General features: G+C 36.9%; 1 pseudogene; it reads right to left on the reverse strand.

Moving 5' to 3' along the window:
• Window positions 1-1,211: 1,211 nt before the first annotated feature.
• On the reverse strand, window positions 1,212-26,886 carry LOC142853043 (uncharacterized; annotated as a pseudogene).
• Window positions 26,887-27,422: the final 536 nt, after the last annotated feature.

Here is a 27,422-nt window from a genome sequence, read left to right on the forward strand (position 1 = left end):
AAAAAGCAAAAAAAAAAAAAACCCAAAAATAAGAAATGGCATGTGTTTCATTCTGTCCTAGCTCTATCATGTTAGTCCCTGAAGTCTTTCAGGAAAGATGATGGCCATCCAGTCTATCCCAGACATGATCCAATGCCTGCCTTTACCTTTGTCTAGAGGGAGCAGAGCCAATCTCTGCTTTGGTCAGGGTTTGCTCCCTTTGATCTCCAGGAACCCCACTTAAAACCTAGCTTCTGTTTCCACACTTTCGTTGGCTGCAAATCAACATGTGAGTATAGTTACAGTAGAGTAGACTAACGTGAAAGCTGCACCACTGAGTTCCAGGTTCTGTTAGACAAACTTCCACTTGCCTCGGCCAGGGTAGTGTGCACAGCTCTTGTGGGCACTGATAGAAACACTAACTGAATATGCCTTTTATTCCCCACAAATTAAAAGAAGGCATGCATGGTCTTCCAAAAACAGAAGTGATTTCTGCCCTAGATACACTGTGCATAACTCTTATCTGAGAAAATGATAGAAGACTTAAGATTGGAACTTTTTCCTTGTTAAAATTGGCAAAGGAAAGGTAAATTTAGGAATTATCACCAGTTAACCAATAACAAACCAACTGTGAATTTGGTCCAGTCTGGTTTTAACTAATTTGTAACAGTTTGTTGATAAATTCTGTACCACGCACACCTCCTATTCAGCCGTGGTAGGAAAAGCTGCTTTAGTAGAAACGACAATAGCAGCTATACTGCATAAAGCCCATGCTTTCCACTCATTAACATGGAAACCCAGTACTTCTAACAAGAAAAGAGGCTCATGTGCTGTACCATGGAATTCCAACAAGGTTGACAGAGTTATAATGAAACCAATAATGAGAGGAAATAGATGCATACATATTTCATTTAGGCAGAAAAATAAGCAATATTTGGAGAAAAAATAATATACAAATAAATACTGTGAAAGGTGAGCAGGAATTGCATTTAAAATAAACAGTATACTGTCTATACTTAAATCACAAAGGTAAGCTAATGTTTCTGGCACAATACAATGAAGAGTCAAAAGTTACATGACATGATAAAAATTAAATGAAAAGAACATTTAGAGCAATATCCCTAGAATTAACATCAATTCTAGAATGATAAAAATAATCAAGATTCTGTAACTCTGCCCAACACTAAAAGTGGCCGGATTCATTTGGGCGCTACCAAAACATACTGAAAATATTATATTTCTTCGGAGTCAGAATTATTAGATGTATTATTGCTAATGGTGGGGGAAGTTCTCAGGTCTTGCTTTCTCACACTCCTAAGTTGGCGCAAATGTTCTTTCATGTCTGGAGAAATAAGGCAGATCCTTCTATGCCAGGCACTGCAATGACTCCTGATGGTTCTTCCGATTCTTCCTCAAAGTCTAAAAATGCAGTAGAACCAGTTAAACTATGAATGGTCTCCAAAATAAATATTCTAAAATCATAACTAAAACTTTGTTAGAATATATTAACTGAAATTTAAAATCAATGAAAATTTAATCAGAATTTCTTCATCTTCACAATCAACTCTTCAACCATGAGTAAAACTCCTTTAAACATATTATGAAGTGTATAGATAATCAAAAATGCATTGATTCATTCTGGCTTTAAGATGCTATATACCCGAACAATAAATGTTTAAGGAAATAGATATGCTCACTTTGATTTGAACACAATCTGATGTATGCACATATAGAAACATCACATGATACAGCATAATGCAATTTTTATGTGTCAATTTTTTAGAATTTTTTAAAATACTTCTACATATTACCCTAAGAGGATATTTGATTATTATATGTTTTAATTTTTGAGAATTTTATACAAGTATAAAATGTGCATGTTTACATCATTTCTAGTCTTTCCCCCTTGCAGCTCCTCCGTCCCCACCATTCCCTCTCAGACTCATGATACTTCAGCTACTGTTGTGTATGTGCATAAGCAGAGCCTGCTGAGTCCATCTAGTCGTGGTCATATGTGAAGTTGTCATTTGTTTTCCATCTTAAGGTTTGAAAAAAAATATACAAAAAGTATAGTCAGGGCATTAAAATCTTGTACTTTCTTGAGTTAAAAAGGAAAGATAATTCAATTTCTTCCAAAAGGTATAATTATAGCTTTCAGAATTTTGGGTATATTTAGGAGTATAATTATTTATCAAAGAATCAGCCAATCATAAAACCAATTATAATTTGATCAGAGTTGGTCTTGGATTGTTGCTAAAGTAACGCTATAAAAATAATCAAATTCTAAACTCAGTCAATGAGTGGAGATCTATATGCCAAGGCATGGTGTTTATCAGGTGGGAAAAGACAAAATGTTTAATTAGGCAGAAGTAAATTAATTTGACAGGTTATAATTTTCATCTAGATTAGAAGATAAATTTTGTAGAAGCAGTTGAAGATAGTGAAGCAGAAAAACGTAAAAAGGACACGATTTTCTAGAACGTGTCTGTTCTCCATAGCTTTGGATGCCTGAGCATTCCTTGTCACTGGACTTTTATTGTGTCTGCCTTTCACCTTGGAAAACAGAGGTCAGTCTTTAGTTCTGCACACTTCCTCAGACGGCAGAATGCCAGAGTCTACGCACATGAAGCAAAGCAGACCGTCACCTGTCAGTGACGGTGGTTTCTTTGTTGTCATGATCAAACTCATCCGATGGCCTGAAACACGCTTCTTTCCTTGCAAAATATGTATTGATTCAAAGTGATTCATGGCCACTCTAGAGAGCACCTGTGAATTTTCGGTGTCAAACATTTGCGGGCAGCTTTCAAACATACTGTAATCATCTTTCCCCTGAAATACAAAAGCATAATTCAATTTTCCAAGCCAAAAATTACGAATGCATTAGATACACTTTAAGTTTACTCCTATATTGAAAGTTATCAATTTCCTATGTACATAAAGACATTATTTTCTTAAATCTAAATTAACATACTGTAAATTTTTGTCCTTTCCCATAGATCTTTAAATGGTAGCTTTGACCCTATTGTCCCAGCTCTCTTGAGAGGCTACATAAGATCTCTAAAGAGGGCTGTAAAATAAAGTGAGCTAAGAAGGGCTGTTTAGAATACTATTGTAGAATCTAATCTGAAATTTACTAAAGGGCTCTCAACATTGGAACATACAACCTATGCATCTAACAATGTTCCTTGACCTGTACTTCATTCACATAGTGGGAAACCCGCTGAATTCATATGCAAAGTTCTTAAAACCCAGTCACCCATGTTTCTTTCTAAGTAAAAAAAAAAAAGATAAATGATTAAAATATATCTAAAATAGAAATTTGTTTTAAGAATGTTTATCACTAAATTTGAATTTAGAAACCCATTAATAGCACTCTGGGCTACACATTTTCTGGCAACATTTTCCTGGCGTTTAGGGAAGAGAATTGGTAGGCTTGTATTTTTAAATCTGATAGTACAAAACAATGAAATTGTGCTTATATGAGATAAAATTGATTCAATTCATGATTCATAAAAACAATAATGGAAACATTATTTTCTGAGGGTCTGAAATCATCAAAAAGAGCATGTGTATAACATCAGTTAATTTGCTTCAAGTGTTTCAAAAGAAGCAATCTCACATTTGCAATGTACTCCTTAATGACCAAAAGGTAGACTTTTTTTTCCTCAAGTACTGTCCTTACTTTCACAGTGTCTCTTATGACTCGGTGTCCTGGGTCTGCATCTGGATCAAGCCCAAATTCTATCCCAGCAACTTGAGGAAATCTGGAATGTAAAATCATATTCTCAGATAATTCTGCAGAGAACTAATTATGAGCGAGAAAATATTAGAAGTGAAGTGAGCATATCTCTTTATGCTACTTGATAGGCAAGGCTCACTCAAGCTGTCATGTGACCTTTGGCTTCAAAAAGTCAATCAATGAAAGCAACTCTGAGTAATTCTATCCTTATTTCTTTTTATGCAAAGAATTTCTAGTCTGCTACAAATGAACTACTGTGAGATCGTTGTCTTAATTTCCATCCTCAGTTGCTGAAAGATACAGTGATGAAAAAGACAATATATATGCATCTCTAAAATGGTAACTACAGCCCTTTATAAACGTTAGAAATGCCTGGCTCCTATTAACATGTACTCTCATGTTAAGAAATGACTAGCTGGGCTTGGTAACACAGACCTTCAACTCTGGCTACTTGAGAGACTAAGAGGGTCATGATTCAACATGGATTACAAAGTGAGTCTAAGGTCATCCTGGGCAACTTGGTGAGAATAAAGATGGTGGTGACTGGGGCTATAACTCAGTGCTAAATCTTACACAGATGAGGCTAACAAGACTTTTCTAAAACAAATCATGCCATTGGGAAGACTGTTATCTATTATGTATCAGCCTTTGGGCTAAGATCAAGTGAAGAATACTGTCCTCCGGTTTACAAAATGGTTATAAGCCAGAACCATGATTCACCCAGAAGATAATTTTTCTAGGGAAACAAGATGCTGAGGGAAGCAAAGCCCCTGCCCCAGGGGTAAACCTAAGCCATCCTTCACCACCTTTTTCTGCAGCTGTCCCCACTGCTCCCTTCTGCCTTCTGGTAACCTGGAGGTAACAAAGGTGACATTCAGTCCTCCTGCCTGCCCTGGCCTACACCTGCTTTCCTTCTCTCCGCCACCTGGCCTGTTGGGGTATACCAATCTCTACCAGGTTCTAGGCTTTCATCACTGCAAATATAATAAAATACAATGGATGAGCACAATTAATACTTAATATTGCCTTGCTTGGATGAGAATTACAGTTAGATAGAAATCCCCTAATATTCTTTCTTCTGTGCTATGGTTTAGTGGGGAATTGCTAAACAAAGCATCAAGATTATTAAACAATAAAAATCATAGTTATAAACCTGCCATGTCAGAATTTTTACTATGGTTCTGAATTTTTCCAACCACAGTATTTTAAAATGTTATAGAGTAAAACATGATTATAGATCTTTTGTTTTCAGTTAAAGAAACTTTTGGTTGAAAAAACAAAAACCTTAGGCTTCCATTACGTTTCTAAATCACTAATATAATCTTACTGCCACCTACATACACAGCTCACCAAACTACAAAATGCCCTGAATACAGAAAAACAACACATAAGAAAAATTGAGAAGTAAAAAGAGCCACATAGTTTCATGGGAGGAAAAGATAAATTGATTTTCATAAGATCAGAGACATATGAGTAAAGTGAGTAGTAGATTAAAAAAGAAAAGCCACATAGTGTTGGCCACAGCAGATGACTTTAGAGTCAATGATGGCGACACATGATGACAAGGATCAGGTATGGTTAAATAGAAAGATGACAATGATGAAAAGAATACAGATTTGATAAGAGATCAAAGAATTAGAAAGGGAGTCAAACATTCTTTTCCACCAATTTAAGGGGCAAGCAGAGGCAAGAAAGAAAACAGAAAGGAAAAGAGGAAAAAGGAAGGGGGAAGAAACAGAGGAAGGGAAGGAGGGAGGAAGGGAGAGCAAGAAAGTCTACACCACCTTTTGGTTCGCTGGAGATGTCTACACAATCACAGTTTGCAAGCCACGGGAAGAACATCCTATTATAGGTCAGATATAAGCGCATTACGTCCCATCAGTTTCAGGAACTCAATTTCTTCTTGGCTGGCTGGATGGAACAATACATGAGGCTTCTGAAAAACAAACCATTGTACGTGGATTCCAGAAAAGAATCAGAATTTGAGCTCTCACTAAACCGATAGACATTTACTAGTTTCTTGAAGTCCAGCATCTACCATCTTAACAGATGTAGGAAGGAGCATATAGGCAGAAAACTTCAAAAGTCCTTTTTCTGGGTGTCAAGAAAGGAAATGTAACCACAGAAACTCAAAGAGGGGCCTTATTCCCAACAGTCAGCTCCAGCGCACTATGATGGTGGTGATGGGCACCCAAAGAACTGAAAGAGAATTAAATTGCTTGGTGTGTCTGATTCCAAGCTCTCACCTGACCCTCAACACAGGGTACTTCAACAAGGCCATAGGGGTCCATGGTAACTAAAACCCTGCTTTTCATCAAGATGACCAGAAAGATGATCCCTGAGGACACGGAAAGCTTGAAAGAGATTGACTGTAAAAGCTCAGGAAAGCAAACCCATAATGCCACTTACAAACTATGCTCTCCTTTGCCTATAGTTACCATGGGAATCACTCTGAAAATTGAACAGATAAACCTCAGGCAGTCAAAGACTGGCTGCCATGTAGCACCAGGGAGGAAATATGCAAAGGGCTACAAGACTACAAACACACCCAACATCTAAATCAGAGCCCGCACGGGGAGGCTGGAACTGGCATGAGACTAAGCCAGTTACTGCCTCCTGAAGGAACACGGTTAACACTCGCCAGAGAACGAAAGCAAGATTAGACTCTCACAAAATAATAATCAAAATATCCAGAAGAAAATCCAAAATTGTTCAGGAAAAGAAGGAAAACACCAAGGCTGGGGTAGGGGGCAATGCTGAGGTGACAAAAAATAGTAAGACTTTCAAAAATATAAAGCAGCCATTAAAAAATAGTCAGCAGTAAAGAAGTAAAATCATTCTGGAATCCAATGGAATAGTGGGAAGTGCCTGCGGTGAAACAATATAAAGGAGAATAAGGAACCGAGGAGGCGGCTCAGGCCACATACTATTGAAGACCTGGATTCTATCCCCAGAACCTCAGAGTCCATATAAAAAAAATTCAGGCAGAGCAGCTGGTATGTAATCCCAACACTGTGGAGGTAAGATAAATAGTTCCCTAAAGTTCACTGACTAACCAATGAGGGACCCTGACTCAAAAAATAAGATGGAGAAGGACCAAGGAAGACCTACAGCATTGACCTTTGGCCTCTGTATTTGTGCACATGTTCAAAATACACACACACACACACAAAACCTTAGGGGGAATCTTTCTTATTTCTTACTTGAAAATAAAAGTAAAATTCATTGGATAGCCTCAGTAGCAGAATGTGGATTGCATGTTGAAAGAAAGGTCATGAACTAGAAAAAAATATATTAATAAAATTTTTAATCTTTATATCAGAGAGGAAAAAGTAAAACATAATAATAAACTGAGTTTCAGAGTCCTATGAAACTAGAAACCAGGTCAAACTGTGTCATCTAAATCTCAGAAAAGGGAAGGAAGGATATACTATCAAATAAAATGTAAAGAAACAGTGAAAGAAACAAGTCAATGGAAGACATAAACAAAATCTAAGCAAAAGCAAACACACATGAGAACAAAATCTGAGAAACACAGAGCCAGACACATCAGAAACACACCACTGAAGAGAAAATATGAGAAATAACCAGAGAAAAACAATGCTTTGTGAATAAAGGAAAAGTAATGTGAAATACTGAAAATGCTCATCATGAATTGTGGACTCAAAAAGGTGGCAGAGAAATGACTCAGAAAGCTAAAGGAAAAGGGCCATCACATGAATTCCATATCCAACTAAAATATCCTCTTGAAATAAAAGCTTGATAATTCTTTACCAGCAAGTGCTTTCAAAAGGTTTTGGCAGAATTTATTCAGACCAAAGAGAAATATACCAAAAAATAAACTTGGAAAATCAGAAATGAAAAGAAAGCAATAGAAATAGAAAATATCTGAATAAATAGAGCATTCTCTTAAACTCTTTAATGTTTGAAAGCAAAGTTTAAACTGTTATATGCAGTTTATAACACAAGCAGATGTGATCTACAGGACAGCTACACCGTAAAGAGAATAGAAAGGCACGGAGCACTGCACAGAGATGAGCCTTTAAATTCCATTTAACGTGACAAGTAGCTCAGTGGCTAAGAATGCTGGCAGTTTTTCCAGAGGACATGAGTTCAGTTTCCAGCACCCACATAGCTGCCAACAACTGTCTGCAATGCCAGTTCCAGATGATCTGACTTCCTCTTCTGGCCTCTGTGGGCACAGCATACGTATAAAGCACAGATATAAACACTGTTATGCATAAAACATCTAAATATCTTTTGGAAAGCCATCTGTGGTAAGTGAAATTGCATGTAGTTTCAAAATCTATATATCAAAATGTTTGTTGAACAATTCAGAAAGAAGTAGGAAAAAATTTATTTACAAAAATAAAGACAACAGAATTGAACAAAAACAATCTATAACTTTTGGATCCCTTCACCTTATATAATGAAATAGCCAACTAGTCAATATGGCAAAACATTGATTATATAAGTACCTAACAACAAAGCTTTAAATACATCAACCAAAACCTAACCAGAGAGAAAACAAAAGGCTCAACTAACTTAAGGATTCAATGTTCCTTACTAAATATTACAGTTGATAGAAAAGTTGCAAGGATTTCAAAGAACAGAAACAAAATCACCACCAATAAAAAAGTGTATATTGGTGTAAATTTATATATTGAAATTTAATCAAGGTACATTTTATATATATATAGCCACATTATAAACAAATATTCCAATATTAAAGAATGTAAATCCTACAAAATATGATTTCTGAGTAGAAACAAGAAACCAGTGGAAAAGGTAACTATGAAATCCGGGAAACTAAAATATATATTTATAAATAACCCACAGATAAAGGAGAAAAATCTCAAGAAATTAAGTGCTCTCTGCTAAACAAGGGTAATAACATGACGCATTAAAAATCTGTGTGATGCCACTAAAGTAGAGCTTATAGAGAAATTTGTAACACTGAACATATTAGAAAAGAATGGCCTCAAATATTCAACTGAATCTTCTATCACAAGGACAGCAGAAAAAGGGTGCTTAAGCTGAGGTGACAGAGGAAGGGCATTCTAGGCAGGCAGCACAGACTGTTGGAGATACAGGCATGCGACAGCCAGTGCATCAGGAGTTAAAAGAAGGGCTTCTTAATAAGTGAGACGGCAGAAGTACAGTTCGCATATGACAGGTGGCTTGAGTTTGAAACAGCAACGTTGAGCCAGTTTGAGAATATGCCTCCAAAGGACTTGAGATCAGTTACTGTAGGCTAAAGGGAACTGTTATGTAATTTGAAGCAGAAGCATTACATGAACTATTTATATTTTAGAAGAATAACTGGTGCAGATATGTGGAGAATATTGTCCTATGGATGGTCTGTTGGGGATAGACACAGAGGTTTCTAAAGAATAATCAGCTAATCAAATTTCAGATGGAAGCTGATTAGTTTGTATGTAGAGGTATTGTCAAAGTTTTGATTAAAATTAGATGCAAAAGTATTCTCAAATATCTTTACACTGCACTGGGGAAAAATTGCTGATATTTGGGACTAATTAAACCACTACCCTAATTATGTATCAGGCTCGGCAGACTGACAAGAATTGCTCATTTTCCATGCCTATCTGCTTACATTGATTTCATGTCCTGGGCCTAATACTATTTTAGAAGATAGATAGATAGATAGATAGATAGATAGATAGATAGATAGATAGATGGATGGATGGATGGATGGATGGATGGATGGATGGATGGATGGATGGATGGATGGATGGATAGATAGATAGATAGATAGATAGATAGATAGATAGATAGATAGATAGATAGATAGATAGATAGATAGATAGATCCTTCTAATTATTCCCCTGAAAAATCATTTTTCTACCTCTAATTCTATTTATAAGCAGTCAAAAAATTATTGTCTCAACACTAAACTTGCTCACACCCAGACAAGGCTTTATCTCACTGTCCTGGTTAGTTTTCTGCTAACTTGGCACAAGCTACAGTCATTTGGGAGAGAGAGCCTCAATGGAAAAAATGCCCCCACCAGACTGGTCTGTGAGCAGGTCTATAAGGCATATTCTTGGTTGGTGGTTGCTGTGGGAGATTCTACCTTACTGTGAAGAGTAACACTCCTGGGCTAGTGGTCAGGGGTGCTACAGAAGGCAGGCTAAGGGAGCCAAGAAAGGAGCAAACCAGTAGTGTCCCTCCATAGCTCGCTCTCTGGTTCCTGCAGAGAGTTCCTGCCCTGTCTCCCCTTAGTGATGGAAGGCTGCAAGATGGATGAACTCTTTCCTCCCCAAGTTGCTTTTGGTCATGGTGTTTTATTATGGCGCTAGAAACTCTAAGACGCATATCAGTTATAAGGATCATGGCGGAGTTGAAGACTGATGGAGGAAGGTCATTGGTTAAATAAAAAGAAACTGCTTGGCCCTCATTGGTTAGAAGATAGGTGGGAGGAGTAAACAGAACAGAACACTGGGAGGAAAAGGAAGTGAGCTCAGACTCCACAGCTCTCCTCTCGGGAGCAGACGCCTCAGAGAGAGATGCCATGCTCCCGGCTCCTGGGCAGACACACGTGATGAAGCTTCAACCCAGGATGGACATAGGCTAGAATCTTCCCGGTAAGCGCACCTAGCTGTGCTACATAGAATATTAGAAATGGGCTAGTCCAGGTGCGAGAGTTAGCCTAGAAGAGGCTAGATAGAAATGCGCCAAGCAGTGATTAAAAGAATACAATGTCCGTGTAATTATTTCAGGTAAAGCTAGCCATGTGGGTGGCTGGGTGCCGGGGATGCAGCCCACCTCTCCTTATTACTACAGAAGACAAATTTGGGGTTAAAATAAACTGCCTTAGATTGAGAAAGAAAATACTAGAAAAGGCCATTTTTAGGATAAAGGAAGGTAAGTAAAAAGTGGTATATGCCTGTTTTCTAATAATGCTAATAATCCTGTTTTATTAATATAACTCAACTTGGAATTTGATATTTGTCTCAATAAATCAAACTGTAATATTTATCATGTACTATATGTTTTAAAGCAAATGCACTTTGTAGAATATGGAAATTTAATGTGTGCCAATGAGTAGGACATACACCTAACTCTCACCATTTTTTAAGAATATAATATAATTAACTGTAATGATCCTGCTGTACAATAAATCTCTGGAATAATTCCTCCCACCAACCGTAATCTTCTATCCTTGGGGCATCATTTCTGCATTCCAGCTCTGGTAATCTCCATTCTACTCTCTATATAAAATAAGCTTTTGGGGCTCAATTTGAAAGATCATGTGGACTTGTCTTCTTGTCCCCGGCATATTTAACTTAGATGGTATCCCCAGGTTCACTGGTGGTCTCACAAACAGTAGGGTACCTCCATTTGTCTGGCCTGACAGCGTTCCACAGTGAGTACATGACTATCCACCCACCCTTGTTACCGCAATCGTTACCACTCTAGGTCATGTGGCAGTGAGTGAGGGCACACATATATTCCATTAGCATATTGAATTAATTGCTTTGCCCATATACTCAGTGATGGCACTGTTGAACTGTAGGCTAAGTCTCATTCTTATGTATTTAAGAATCCTTGTGCTCTTATCCATATTGGCTGTACTAATTTCTATCCCTGTGCATAGTGCATAAAGATCCCCCTTTCTCTGCATCTCTATCAGGACTTATCATTACAAAAGAACCAAGTGGATGGTAAACTATCTCATGTGGTTGTACTGGAATATATCAAAGAGTTAAAATGGCAATGCTAACCGAATTGGTGTATAGATTTCAGCTCAACCCACACAAAAGTCCTGCCTTTCTACAGAACATTTAACCAGCATTAATAAATTATTAAATTAATTAACCTAATTAATTTAATTCTAAACTTTATTTTTAACTATAAGGACCCCAAATAGCCAAAGCAATTCTTAAAGAAATTGACTAAGTTGTTTTAAAGGTTCCTACAAAGGTGGAGCAGTTGACATGATGTGGACAGACATGCACAGCTTGAGTGAACAGCTTTAATAAGCCTTTACACTTCGAGGCAAGAGCCAAGGCAACCCAGTGGAAGAAAAAAGTTGTTTTTTTTTTTTTACAATAAGTATTCTCAAAAAACAGAGTACTTAAAAAGTTGGACTGCCATCATATGCCATACACAAAAATTAATTCAAACTAGCTCAAGGCATAAAGATAAACCAGAAATTATGTAACTCTTGAAATAAACCAAGTCAGTGACAGCATATTAGACACTGGCTTCAGCTTCACAAAAATGATAATGAGATAATGAAAGCACAAGTAAAAAAGGAAAAAAGTAGATTATTTCAATAGTTAAAACTCATGCTTTGCCGGGTGGTGGTAGCACACGACTTTAATCCCAGCACTCGGGAGGCAGAGGCAGGTGGATCTCTGGGAGTTCGAGGCCAGCCTGGTCTATAAGAGCTAGTTCCAGGACAGGCACCAAAGCTACAGAGAAACCCACCTCGAAAAAACAAAAATAAAAAAACAGAAAAACAACCGATTCTTCAAATGACATCAGCACAGCATGATGGTGACAGTGTGGAGAAAAGGAAAACGTTTGCTCGTCATAAATCTCATGAACCTAATCTAGAAGACAGGAATACCTATGCAACTCATTACGTGTGAAGAGACGCTCCACATCCGCAGCCGTTGGAGAGATGCCATCCAACATCACAAGGTACTGCTGCATGCTAACTAGGACAGCTAGTGGGGAAGGTAACAAGTGTTGGCAGGGAGGTGGAGGAACGGAAGCTTCTAGGTAACTTACTGCGGGAGAATGTTGAAGTGGGGCAGTCACTTTAGGAAACAGTCTGTCAGTTTCCATACGACTCCGCACCTCAAATCCTGTATTACTATATCTAAGAGGGGAAAAAAAACCCACTTGGCACATATATTTTCACAGCATCATTGTTTATATTGGTGGAAAAGGTGGAAACAAATTCCATCAACTGATAGAGGGGTAAATGTGTTATTCCCCATGAATGGTGTGGTACTCACCAAGACAAAGAAATAAGTGCTGACACATACTACAACGCGGATAAACCTTGAAAACATGCTAAGTGAAAGAAGGCAGTAAGGGGGTCACATTACAGGACTGGCTCCTATAACTGAAAAAAACAGGGAAACCTACAGGGACGAAAGTAGATTGTTTGCCTGGAGCTGGGAGCTTGGGAGGAAGTGGAAAGTGACTGGCAGGGTTTCTTTGCACAGTGACGAAAATGTTCTTGAATTGATTCTGACAATAACTTTACAACTCTGAAAAACTAGGAACCTCTCAGCTGCACAGAAAAGGATGAATCATATAGTGTGTTCATAAAATTTCTATACATATTCTTAACCAAATTTGAAATAGTAACTTATCAAAGCATAAAATATCTCTCTGAATTCTTCCTCCAGGGGAATTCTTTCATATTTTTCAGTTTCTGATCTTGCCACTATGGTACCCTACCACAAGTGCAATATGATGATACCTTAAATGATATTTTCAGATGGTCTGACTTAATGCTCAAACACAGAGGAGAAGCTCCCACACAGCTAAGTCCACTACCTTAGCATCATCGACCAAAAACTTCTAGTGAGGTAAGTATATAAAACTAGACAGCAAAATAGTACTTTATTTTAATTTAAAGGAAGTGGAAAAACTAGCTCTGTTTAAAATACTGAAATTCAATACCTACATAAATATACCTATATATAACTAAAATAACCAATACCTAGTCATTCACAAACCCAGCCCTACACAAATTAATAGAAGGCAAACTCTAACTCAAGGAACTTGGCTATATCAGCAAAACACAAACAATTGATGATCTCACAGCAGCAAATCCCAAAGAAGGGGAAAACACACAAAATAACATCACAACCAACAAAACCTAAATTAACAAGAGATAGCAGTCACTGGTAATTAATATCCTTTAAATTAAATGGACTCAAGTCACCTATAAAAAGACACAGGCTAACAGAATGGATATGAAAACAGAATCCATTCTTCTGCTGCATACAAAAAGCACACCTTAACTTCAAAGAAAGATATCACCTCTGGGTAAAGGGTTGGGAAAAATTTTTCCAATCAAATGGACATAAGAAACAAGCTGGTGTAGCTATCCTAATATCTAACAAAGTCGATTTGAGAGTAAAATCAATCAAATAGACAAAGAAGAACATTTCATATTAGTCACAGAAAAAAATCATCAATAGGAAATCTCAATGCTGAACATCTATGCCCTGAATACAAGAGTACCCTCATATGTAAAAGAAACACTTCTAAAGCTTAAATCATATATTAAACCACACACACTAATAGTGGGAGACTTCAACACTCCACTCTCACCATGAACAGGTCAGTCAGGAAAAAAAATATGAAGACAGACACTAAAAAGAAATCCCACATTAGTTCAGAATTGAGTGTAACAGAAATAAGGGAACTAACAGAACTTATGACTCAAATGGACTGAACAGACATGTATAGAACATTCCATCCAAACATAAAAGAATATACCTTCTTCTCAGCACCTCATGGAACTTTCTCAAAAATTGGCCTCAGACTTATGGTGATCCTGCTGCCTCAGCCTCCTGAGTGCTGGGATTACAGGTCACTTTCTTTTACATCACTCTGTGATAATGTGGAAAACCAAAAGCCATGGTTGTAATTCCTCTGGTGACATGTCTTTCTTTTGCACAAGCATAACTAAAAGTTTCACTATGTGAAGTCAAATTTCCAAGTTCATTATACAATCCTGACAACTGCTTCTGAGCACCTATAAACTGATAGAGTTTCTTAGCTATTATTATTTAGAATCAAATAATTTAGTTTTATGTAAATTGCTTTGTAAACTTCAAATAATAGAAGGTATTACCTACCAAAAACTGCAAAATGCACTCCCAATTCATTTAATATAGAGATCATGTTCTTCCTTTTTGTTATCATACTTAAGACTGAAGGATTTAAGCAAGCATCACTGAAAATCAAGACTGGCTTCAGGATGCTGAACTTTTCACAACTGTCACAAACCTATGGGAACAGAGTCCTATGTTACCATGGAATGCTTTTATGAAACACAAAGGAGACATCTCAAATAGCAATATGACTTCTCTTTAAAATCAGAAAAACTAACATATGAAAGTACAGAACAATGTTTTCATAAGATCACTTCCCATAGCCAATGTATCTCACTAGCACATTTGTATTCTGAAGAGGACAAGCTAGGCTTCCCCACTTAAACCACATTTTTATTTAAATGAAAATTGTACTATGCCACAAAAAAAATCCTCAAAATATAATGTGAAATTATTTTAAACACTTTAAAACATGTCAAAATGTTGAAACTATTCCATAAAATACTAATTATTTTTAATGATTTATTATTATTAGTTGTTGTTATTGTTTTTTACATCCCAACTGCAGTTTCCCCTGATAAAGTCAACAAGTCTATTTTAAAAATAAAAGAAATTATCAAAAATGAAAATATCAACATATTGAATGAGCTATTCAACAACTTGCATAAGAAATTCAACAAAGACATAAGACAAAACAGAAATCAGGAATGAGGATAAGGGTTTCTACATTCAGAAGAGACCACACATACAAATAAATAATGTTAGAAATGGTTATAACATAGAGAAAAGGCTAAAAAGCTTACTCAATGAAATCAGAGCAGAACGTTCTCCAGCTCTAGGTAATCAAACAGGCATTTAAGTACATGAGGAAAACAGGCTCAGAACAGAAGATCTCCATGTGCTATGATACCTAAGTGCCATGAGTACAGAACAAAGAAATGATATTAAAAGCTTAAAAGAGAAATGCCACGTTTCTTAAAAATAAGTATGCCAAACAGAATAACAACATATCAATCAGAAGAAACATTAAAGACCAAGAAATCATGAGCTGTAGTATTCAAAACCCTGAAATAAAATAGGTACCTACAAAGGTTATTGTATCAAAAATATTCTTTAATACTAAAGGAGAAATAAAGAACTTCCACAGTGAACAGACTAAAGCAATCTACGAACCCCAAGTTTAGACTGCACAGCATTCCCAATGAAATCCTAGATGCAGAAGAAGGAGAAAGAGATACACAACCATGAGATCTTGAGACAGAATATATCATTTAAGGAGGAAGATAAATAATAGTGGAACTAATAAAATTATTAACTCAGTAAATTACCAAATCAATGAGATGAAAGAAAAAGTTACGATTTACTCACCAACATTAAATATAATCAGTCTTCACGCTCCATTTATGAGTCAGACTGTTCAAGTAAATTTATAATAAGAGACAACCATTTCTTGTCTACAAGAAATTCATTTCATAGGCCAAACACAGAAATGAAAGTGAAAGTCTAAAAAATAATATTTCAATAAATGAAATCGAAAAGCAAGTAAGAGTACCACCATTGTGATCTGGCAAAGCAGACTGTGAGCCATAATTAGTCATAAGGACTAAAGATGGTCACTACTCATCAATAAGTAGAACTATTAATACATCAAGAGGATATAACAATTATAAACACGTATGCCCTTAATGTTGATGTACCCAGTTTTATAAAACAAACACTACTAGATATAAATGGACAGATTCACATATAGCAATGGTGAGTGACATCAATATCTACTCCCATTAACAGATCATCCAGACACAAATAAAGAGGGTGGGGAGATAACTCAGTGAGTAAAGAGCTTGCTGCATAGGTGTAAGAACTTTAGTTTGAGCCGGGCGGTGGTGGAACACGCCTGTAATCCCAGCACTTGGGAGGCAGAGACAGGCGGATCTCTGTGAGTTTGAGGCCAGCCTGGTCTACCAAGGGAGTTCCAGGACAGGCTCCAAAGCTACAGAATTCTTTGCATCAGAACCATATCAGAAATCAGTAACAAGAAAAGTCAAAAACATTATACATTGAAGATATCAATAATACAATGGATTGGGGAGAGAAAGTTTGTTCTTTAAAAATAAAAAGGTCAAGTCTCCAGTGAAAAGAGTGTGAAGGATTCAAATTAATAAAATCAGAGATGAAAGAGGTGATTTATAACAGATGCCAATGAAATATAGAAATCGTTAGGGAATATGATGGAAACATACTCAAATAAATTGGGAAACCTAGAAGAAATGAATAAACTTTTCTTGACATAGATGACCTATCAAAATCAATCCAGGCACACAGAAGCAGCAAGACAGATCTATAGTTAACAATGAGACTGAAGGCAGTGATAAAGTTTATCTTAAAAATTAAATAAATAAATAAATCTCATAACTGGGTGGGTAGAGTGTGGAATTATAACAGATATTTAAAGAATAACATCAAGAGCTCCTCAAATTCTTCTACCAAATGAAAAGAGAATGCTTGCAAGCTTTACTCCATGAAGCCAGTGCCACTATCAAAACCTGGTCCACCAAACAAAAAGGTATAAACCAAAATATTTCTGGTAACTAGAGAGGAAAAACAATTCAAGTTACTTGCAAGCCTAGTTTAACAGCCCATTAAAGAGTTTATGCATACTATAATCAAACTGGTCTCATACCAGAGCTGCAGGTAGAAAGAATGTAAGAGACAGAGAATGGGGAGTACTGCTGGAACAACGGCATTGGTAAGAGCAGAGCCGTTGGGCAATGATGAGGCCAGGAGCGAGCCCTTCTGGGAAAGACTGTGTCTGGACACGGCATCACTGTTAACCATATCCACTCACTCCTGACTTTAGAGGGAGTACTTTCTCGTTCTATGCCAGGATTGTTATATTTTTATTACTATGGCTTCATAATTTATCTTGAGATCTGGAATGGTGATCCAACTACCCCTGGCTTTTTGGGTTTTTTTTTTTTTGCCCAGGATTGTTTTGACTCTCCAAGGGCCTTTTGTGGTTCCATATGAATTTTCAGAGACTCTCTATTTCTGAGACTGAGATGAGGACCTTAATGAATATGTAAATGGCTTTTGGTAGCATGGTCATTTTCACGATATTAATTCTGCCAATCCATGAGCATGACATGCCTTTTCTAATACCTTTATCTCTTTCATCCAGGGTTTAAAGTTTTCATTGCAGAGGTCTTTCACCTCATTTGGTTAGGTTTATTACAAATTATTTTCATTGAGGCTGCTTGATAGTGGAAGTTACAAAAAAATCCCACACTAGTTCAGAATTACATATAATAAAGGGTTATTTATTTAGGGGATACTTACAGATCACTGTCCTAGATCACAGTCCTCTGCACGAATGGGGAACAGGAACAGAGTCTAGCAGCCAGAAGCAAGAGCCGGAAGCAAGAGAACAAGTACAAACTTTATAGCTGCATTTATAGTATAAGAGACCACTCCCAAGTGCACTGGTATCTTAAAGCCTATTGGCTGAAGGAATGGAAGGAGCTCCCACAGCAGCTACTATGTATGGGAGTATGTCCATGGTCTCCTTCTCTGTATGTTTGCTGGGAGTGTATAGTACTGGCTTGTGCAAGTTGGTTTTGTTTCCTGCCATGTTGCTGGGTTTATCATTTCTAGGTTTTCTGGTAGAGATTTTTAGAATCTTTTATGTATATGTTATCTATAAATAGGAATAGGTTAACTTCTTCCCTTGTTTGCATCCCTTTAATCTCCTTCTCTTGCCCTATTGCTCCAAGTAGTTCTTCAAACACACCATTGGAAAGAAGTGGTCATAATGGCCAGCCCTGTCTCATTCGTGATTGTTGTGGGATTGTTTCAAGTTTTTCTCCACTTATGACGCTGCTGGTGGTTGTCTTCCCAGATATAGCCTTACTTTCTCGTGGACTTTATCATGAAGTCATGTTGGATTTTTTTCAGAGACTTTTTCTGCATCTATTGCATGACATGTAATTTTTATAAGTAAATCTGTTTTTGTAATTTATTATGCATTATATGTTGAACCATCCCTACATCTCAGAGACAAAGCCAACTTTGTCATTGTGAATAATCGTTCTGATATTTGTCTGTTGGGCTTACAATTATTTTATTGTGGACTTTTGAATTTGTTATCCAATACCAAGTGATAAGCACTGAAAATATGAATAGCTGACTGTATTTATATATTTCGAAATATACATACATATCAGTCTTATATATACAATTAAAGAAAAAGAGGTCATCTCAAAAAGAAGAAAAAATTCAAAAAGACAAAGTTTGGAGGAGACACGTTGGTGGATAGGTAGAGTTGGAGGGAAAAATGAAAGGTAGATATGATCATATTTCATTATATATGGAATAATAAATCATTTAGAAAAAATCATACAAGGAAATCTTCATGACTTTGAAGCAAAGGTTTTTTAAGCAGAACAGCAAAAGTATACATCACAAAAAAAATTGGTCAATTAAACTTAGTTTAGATTAAAATCTCCCACAATAGAAAAATTGAAAATAAAACCCTGACTAGAAAAAGACATCTTCATAACATATATTCAACAATGGAATTGGACCTGAAACTAGATAACAACCTCTACAAATCAATTTCACAAGGACAGAAATTCAAATTTCTAGTTGGGGAAAAATACCATGGACTTGATCTTGGTGGCACACACTGTAATTCCAGCAGTAAGGAAGACCAAGACTCGCCTGTGCAATTCAGTGATAGTCTGTCTCAAGATAAATAAAAAACAATAAAAATTAAATTTTAAAATAAAATAAAAAGAACATCAAGTAAAGAATAAATACAACTGACTCATAAACATCTGAGAATGTTCAATATCATTACTCAACAAGAAATACAAATTAAACTGACAATGGTATGTTACTACAATACCTAGCAGTATGATAAAAATAGTGTTGAACAGCAAGAAAATGGAATAGTCAAAATTTTCATATGCTGCTGATGGATATATAGCTGGTACAACTATTTTGAGAAAACGCTTGGCAGCACATAGTCAAGCTACACATATGTCTGTATATGACACAAAAATTCCACTTCTGGGCATGGACTCAAGAAAAATGATTACTTCTAACTACCAAAAGAATTATATAAGAATGCTAATAGTGATTTCATAATAGCAAATATTAGAAACCATCAGAGTATCTTTGAACATTAGAATAGATAAGTCAATTATATTATAGGTCACATATTAAAACATAACTCAGTAAGAAAAAGAACAGATATTGTTACATACAACAATTTGAGTGAATCTCAGATGTGTAAAAACAAGCCCACACAAAGGGATACATGCTGTATGACTGGGAGTGATGGGTGAAGGCCAGGGTAAGTGACTGGGCGAGAATGAGGGTCCAGTAATGTGCTAGAAATAATTTATATTTCGATTATTTAAAAAATCATATAGAACTCTAGACTTCAAAATTGTATAAATCAGAAAATTTGGTTAATAACTTGCTTTTGAACATAGCGGACAATGAGGACTACTGAGAACTCAAGAACAATGGCAATGGGTTTCTGATCCTACTGCACGCACTGGCTTTGTGGGAGCCTAGGCAGTTTGGATGCTCAACTTACTAGACCTGGATGGAGGTGGGGGTTCCTTGGACTTCCCACAGGACAGGGAACCCTGATTGCTTTTCGGGCTGGGGGGAGACTTACTTGGGGGAGGGGGAGGGAAATGGGAGGCGGTGGCGGGGAAGAGACAGAAATTTTTAATAAATAAATAAATAATAAAAAAATAATAAAAAAACGAAGTAATACATATGCTTATGCAAGGCAGTAAAACATATGAATACAAAAACTGAGCAATATATGAGTTCATAGGGTTCTGTGAAATGACAGTTGTATCTAGACAAAAGAAAATGTCACAAGATTTGAGTTTTAGAAATCAGGCAGACAAAAAATTTGAAAACTACAGTTTTCAAATCTCGCCAAGTGTATGTGATGAATGACATGTATCCCTGCTAACATGATATGAATCAGCACTTGCTAATGTTTTTCAGGCCAGAAGCAGCAGCAGCCTGGTAGAAATTCATGTTTGCAGGCCTTACTGCAGTCCTACATAATCTGAAACACTAATGTAAGGCACTCACACACACACACACACACACACAAAACCCAACTTTATTTAACAACTCCTTTGTACAATACTGATACATACAGAATTTGAAAAAGGAACTGAGGAGATGGCTCAGAAGGCAAAAGCAATGGCTAATCTTACAAAGGACTCAGATTTAATTGCTAGCACCCACATGGTGTCTCAAAATAGTCTAACTAAAGTCCCAGGAAATCTGGCACCGTTTTTTAGCACATGGTACATAGGCATACATGTAGACAAAACACCCATACATGTTTAATTAATTAATTAATTAAATATATTTGAGAAACCACATTATAAAGGAAAGTAGATTTTGAATCTCTGACTGTATACCATAACTACAGATTTACTCATTGTAAATGTCTTACAAATTATTGAAGTAAAAGTCATTGTATCAAATGAGGGATCAAAGTTACAAGAGTTGCTTGAGGAAAAAGTCAGTAAGCCTCTTTTAGGCCTATTCAAGGAGACATCAAAGTAAGTATCCTCAGTAGGCAGATAGAAATATAGGTCTTAAAAGGAGGTTAGATCCAAATTATAGATCCATAAATAGAACAGATGAAGTAGTTAAAGCCAAAGGAATTTACAAACTGCTTTATACTACTAGGTCTTAGAGAAACAAATATGTATGAAAATAGTTTGATACTAATGTCGAAAATTATAATATAGATAAGAAATTCTCAAATTTTCAATCTCAAGATTTTGTTTCCCAGTCCCCTAAAAACCTAAGAAATTGACATAGGAACCTACTAAGAAACAACAATGGCCTAGTATGTGTATTTTTATAAAGAATATATTTGCAAACACAAATGGCATACTGTGAAAACCTCATGTCTTGTTAAGTAAAGAACAGGGAGATATTATCTTTTGTGTCATTCAATTTACTGGAATATACTGCTTTGTATGACATATAATCTCAAAATCTGGTCTTTTACAGATAAGTAACTAGGAAAATACTTGAAAAAGCTTTCTAGATAATTGTGAATATTTTTCTTTACTACTATACAAAAACTCTGTAGGACAGTTTCCCAGAATGGTTTTCAATGTGACATCTCAAAGTCACGTGAATTAACTTATCAAACTCTATATATGCAGAACAAACTAAGAATGAGAAAAGCAACGGACACCCAGTAAGACTGCAAGGAGAATGCTTAGCACTGTTAGCATCACAGATAGGGACCTCATGGAAATCTCTACTGCACATACACTATCATTTGGACAGTGCTAATTTATATTTGCAACAGGCAATAGTTTTTCAAACACCAAACTAAACAAGCAAGTACCCCACATGGCAAACATCTTGTCTAATTTGTTCCTGGCCATTCTTTAATGTGCATGGTAATCATTCCCCCTGCCAAGACTCAGTCCTATGGCACAGCCAACTAAATATGTACCCTACTAGCCATTGTTGCCTCCTGGTGTTGACAAAGGTCCACTATGCATATTTTCACCTTTGCATCTCTGCTCTTGCAACTTCCTGAGTCTAAAACAATTTCCTTGTAGACAGTCAGAAGTCTCATGCTATTTCATTTCACTCAGGGATCTCCTCTGATACCACTTGATGATTGGGGTCTTATTTTTTACTATATTTTGCTTATTTTTGTGTCCATATGGGGGTACCCATGCCATAGGCACATGCATAGGCAAGGACTACTTGCAGGAGTTGATTATCTTCTTCCATTGTCATGGTCTCAGGGAATGAGCTCAGGTTGTCAAGCTTGGCAGCAAGCACTATTATCCAGTGAGCCATCTGCCAGCCCAAGGAAGGTCTTACTCAAGTAACTTCTTTAAAAATGGCAAGCACCTCCAACTTCAACTCTTGACATTTCTTATTCTGCATCATCTTTATCCACAGCATTTGTTGCCACCCAGCATATTATATATTTCTTTTTTTAAACTGTTTTTCCATCTAAAAACACGAGCTCCCATGAGGTTAAGGTCTTTTTTCTTTGTCTATTCCCTCCTGTACCCCTGCTGCTCAGAACAGTGCCTAGTGTTGTACTTGGCATGTTTTAGATGGGTTATATTAATAATTCACATGTTTTTTATTGAACACTATATGCCAAGCACTCCACATCCTAGAAATGAATATTTGCTGAACCACATGAATACTGAGCACGTATCTGCCCCAGTAAACAAAGATGTGAACACAGAGGTTGACAACTAAGCTTCAGAACAAAACATTTCAGGGACAAAGAAATTATGACATCTTCAAACCAGATATTCTCTCTCAGTAATTTTATAACCAAATAATCTAGAGTTATCACCAATATAAACAACATAAATTCTTTGAGCAATTCTTTCTAGAAACAATAGTTTTAAATGGAAACATTTGCAGAGGTGCCAATCGCAGACCATTCAATGTTGTTTCTTTGCTTCCTTGACAGTCCAGAAACCATATGGGTACACATTGCTCCTTCAAGGGCCTGGCAGTAAGGTGCTCTGTTCACTTGTGTTCTTGACCCTTGACCTTGTCCATCTGAGAGTAATTGACGTTTCAAAGGCATTAGAATTCTGCAACCTCCCGAGCTTCCCCCAAGATACTAGCATTTTCAATAACATGGCTGGTATGCATATGAGTGGTATGCTTGAAAAGAAACACTAGAGGATGAAGTCTTGCTAGATAATCTTTCAAACTGCACAATCCATAAAAAAAAAACATTTCCCAAACACCATCCTGCCATTTGACACACAGTGTTTTAAATCCTTCAATAGTAAACACATGACTTTCCCTTGGTATTTTACAAAATTGTGGAAGGCAGTCTACCAAAAACCAATGGAATCCATGAATTCATCTTTATTGAGATTTAATTGTTTCCACCCCCTGTACCTATGAGCATGGCCTTATTTGGAAACAGGTTCAATGCAAATATAACTGAGTTTAGTTAAATGAGATGATCAGAGTGGACTCTAATTCAATAACTTTTATCCTTAAAAGGCAAAAGGGGAGTGGGGAGGAAGGGAGAAGGAGAAGGGAGAGAAATTATTACGTGAAGGTAGAACCAGAAGTTGGAGTAACGCATGTATACATATTTTCAAGGACTAATGTCCTCACCAGAAACCAGGAGAGCCATAAAAGTGCCAATTGTGCCCACCCTTTGATCTGCAGTCCTTCAAGACAAACTTTCTTTTGCTGATTTAAGGCCCCTATTTTACAATACTTTTGCTTGTCAATCCTAGAAAACTAATGCAATACTGATGATAGATAGATAGATAGATAGATAGATAGATAGATAGATAGATAGATAGATAGATAAGCAAGTAAATAAATAAGTAAAATGAGGAAAGATATATATTCTATTAGGGAATAATCCAAAAAAATTCTGAGATTACTTTGCCATGAAGGGGGTGAAGTATAAGGCCCTGTTCCTTAAACGTGAGCTGCACAAAATGACTTCATTCCAAAGGTTATACAACAGATAAGCAGGGAACGTACTTCAGAGTGGTGACATTTAACAAACGTCAATGTCTGCAGTGTTGACAATGTGCAGACCTGAAAAGATGTGATTTTTTTTAAAAAAATGAAATTGTATTTCTGTGGTTTTCCTAAATAAATAAAATATACCAGTATTATCAATATGAAAAACATAGAATTTTAAAATAAAGGACATTCTTAAAGAATACATGACTGATGTTCCTTTAAAATATTGAGATCATTATAAACAAAGAGTATCAAGAGAAATTGTCATAACTAAAATAAGCCTAAAAAGTGAGAGAGACCAAGTGCAGTGTGTTCTCCTACCCGAAATTCTGAAACACAAAAAGAGCGTCATGTAAAAGCTAAGGGCATCTAGGTAGAACACAGACATTGATTAATAATGTATACATTTCTGTTCACTAATTGTGACAAATGTTCCAATACTAATGTAAAATGTAAGTAATAGGGGATAATGTGAGTCCTTCGCAATATTTCACATCTCTATGCAAATCTAAAATACCCTTGAAAGTTCACTACAAATAAAATAAATCAAGACCAAAACCACTCCCATTGTTGGTAGGTTATGTTGTTAAATCACCACTCAAGACCATTCTATCAATTCAATTATACCACTATTTATCATATCCATTCATTCAGAGGTGTGTGTTTTCACTCTCCACTATATACCACACACTATTATGAGGCTTAGAGTGATAATACACATAAAGTTCCTATTGACTCCTTTTATTCTGATGTAAATGTGTTTCTTTTCTTATTGCTATGACTAAATAGCTGTCAAAAAAACTTAAAGGGGGATTTATTTTGACTTTCAGTTTATAAAATTACAGTTCATCGTGGTCAAGAAGGAACAGTGGTAAGAACAAGTTGGTCCATGATGCCAACCAAGAAGCAGAGAAACGGAAATGTCATTGCTTAACTTGGTGTCTCCTTCCATTTTAATTCATTCAAGGACCTCAGCCCATGGAACAGTGCTGTTCACATTCTGGGTGGGACCTTCCTTCTCAGTTAAATTTCTCTTAAAGAACCCTCACAGGCACTCAAGGTTTGTCTCATTAATGCCCTAGAGTGTTCCTTGATCCAATAAAGCTGACAGTAGAAAAACACCACCACAGATGTTTTTGAATCTTCTGACATGATCTTTTGCACACAGTTATCACTTACACATTCCACAGCAGCTTGGACTAAACACTGGTCAGTGAAAGCCTATGTGTGAAGATTATAAGCACAGGTATATGGAAAGGAGAAACTAGCCTACACCTATGAGGAGATACCTAGTAAATATCTACCCCAGAAACCAGTACCACAACCAATGAGCTTTGCTAACTAGTCGCAGGACTTAAAGAATAAGATTTTCTTCCAAAGCTACAGAAGAGCTATCTAGATACACAAGATTTTATAGTGAGGAAAGAAAGGACTAACATGGAAAAGGAAACAATAGCTGGGAGATGTTATTCAGCCAAGTATTTGATTGCCACTTATACCTACACAGGCATCAAGCTTCTCAACATATTCCTTCCAACATCAATGCCCCAAACCAACTACACTTTCAGAGATCATTTCAAAACTCTTACTCCTTGGTATTAAGCAACAGAACAACTATTGGGTCTCTATCTTCTAGCTGCCCTCATATGCTTACCTTTACCCGGTGTATACAGGTATATACATATACTCTCACATGCTACTGAATAACCATTTCATAAACCTTGTTTCGTCTTCCAAACCTAGCTGTTCTTTCTATTCTTAGTCCCTACAACATTAACTTGCAACTATACTTACACAAAGGGTCTCCAACTTATTTCTGCTCCTGACTTTTAATCTCTTCTATTCAAAAACCACCTTTACCTCAAAAATTTATTGGGTCATGTCACCAACACCTTTTTAATAGTCTGCAGTAATATATGGTTACATCTGTAAGTCCTAGACAATCATTCAACATATTCTAGCACATCAGGCTGGAATTATTATCCAATTAATATTTTACAATAGCATCACATTGCCCTGTCTTTGCACCATTCTATTTCCACACCCAAATATTTTCCACCTTGAGTCACTGGGAGAAATCAGATGCATTGTGCACACCCTCCTAACCTAAAAAATTAAGTACCAGACAATTAATAGTCAAAGATGTCTCACCGAGAACTTAAAATTTCATAGCACAGAAAGAGAGAATTTTAAAATAAATTTCTCGCTAGAGATGCTTTCCATAATTTACCTCAATCGCAAAAAAGAAAAAAAAAACAAACAAACTCTGCTCAAAAACTGCTGAAAGAGGGTTAAGATGTGTTAAGTCTTTGACCAAGACCATGCAATGGTTAGGAAAAATGGCTGCGTCTGAATACAGGTTTGTATTAAAAGAGAGTATTCCCCAAAGTTCACACTTAAGTTTTCCAGTCCCCTTTTGTGCAGATACTAGGTTCAGGTTTTCTTCCCCTAAAACCACTGGAGTTACTATGTCCAGAAAGGAGTTTAATCAGTGGCCACAAAAGGATTAGAATGACAGATTCGCTGGCAGCTTCCAAGCCTTCGTGCATGTTTCCAGCATCACCACCCTCCATTTCCCCTGCAGGGTCTGGCAAGAAAAGATAGTGGCCCAAGCCTAGCAGCACCTCCTACAGGCTCTTTGGTACTCGGGTCCAAGTCATAAGCATCATTGAAATGAAGAATGGTCAAGTCATAGGAGTTCCTGTCTCCTTACCGGTTCCCTGGAGTATCAGAAGAGAGCTCTACATCCAGCACTGCTCGCTGAGGTGGCTCCTCCTCCTCAATGGCCTCCATTACACGCTCAGAGATAAGGCTTCTCTCTGAGCCTGGCAACCCTGTAGGCATGCTCCTCAGTGGAAGTGGGAGCATGCGCAGCACTTGCTGGGTGTGGGCCATGTGTGGAGGCCTGTGCTGCTCCTGAGTTCCCAGGCCCCTCGTGCCTTGTGCTTGCCTGACTGTATCTAGGCCAAGAGATGGCCGCCCTGTGGCCTGACAGCCATTAAAGCCTAACGGGAACCCTGATGCCCTTGCAAAGAATTGTTAGAATGAAGTCATAGTTGTAAAAACGTAGTCAATGCTCGTTTCTTTTGCATCTTGTTGAGTAACTATTTTTCTATTGCACATCTCTCCCTCTTTTACAGGGAAGTAGAACAACTATTAGAGACCTCAAATACATTTTTTTTTCTACACTCAAATTCTTGATTTCTTTCTGTCTGAGAGGTCCTGGGAATCCATTAATAACTGAGCCCAGACTGAAGTAGCTGCCTATTCCAAGAAGAACAAAACAGACCCAGTCCCCATCCTGCTCGACTCTGCACAATTTCACCTTG

This window comes from Microtus pennsylvanicus, chromosome 6 (genome assembly GCF_037038515.1).
Source record: "Microtus pennsylvanicus isolate mMicPen1 chromosome 6, mMicPen1.hap1, whole genome shotgun sequence".
Classification (NCBI taxonomy): Eukaryota; Metazoa; Chordata; class Mammalia; order Rodentia; family Cricetidae; genus Microtus; species Microtus pennsylvanicus.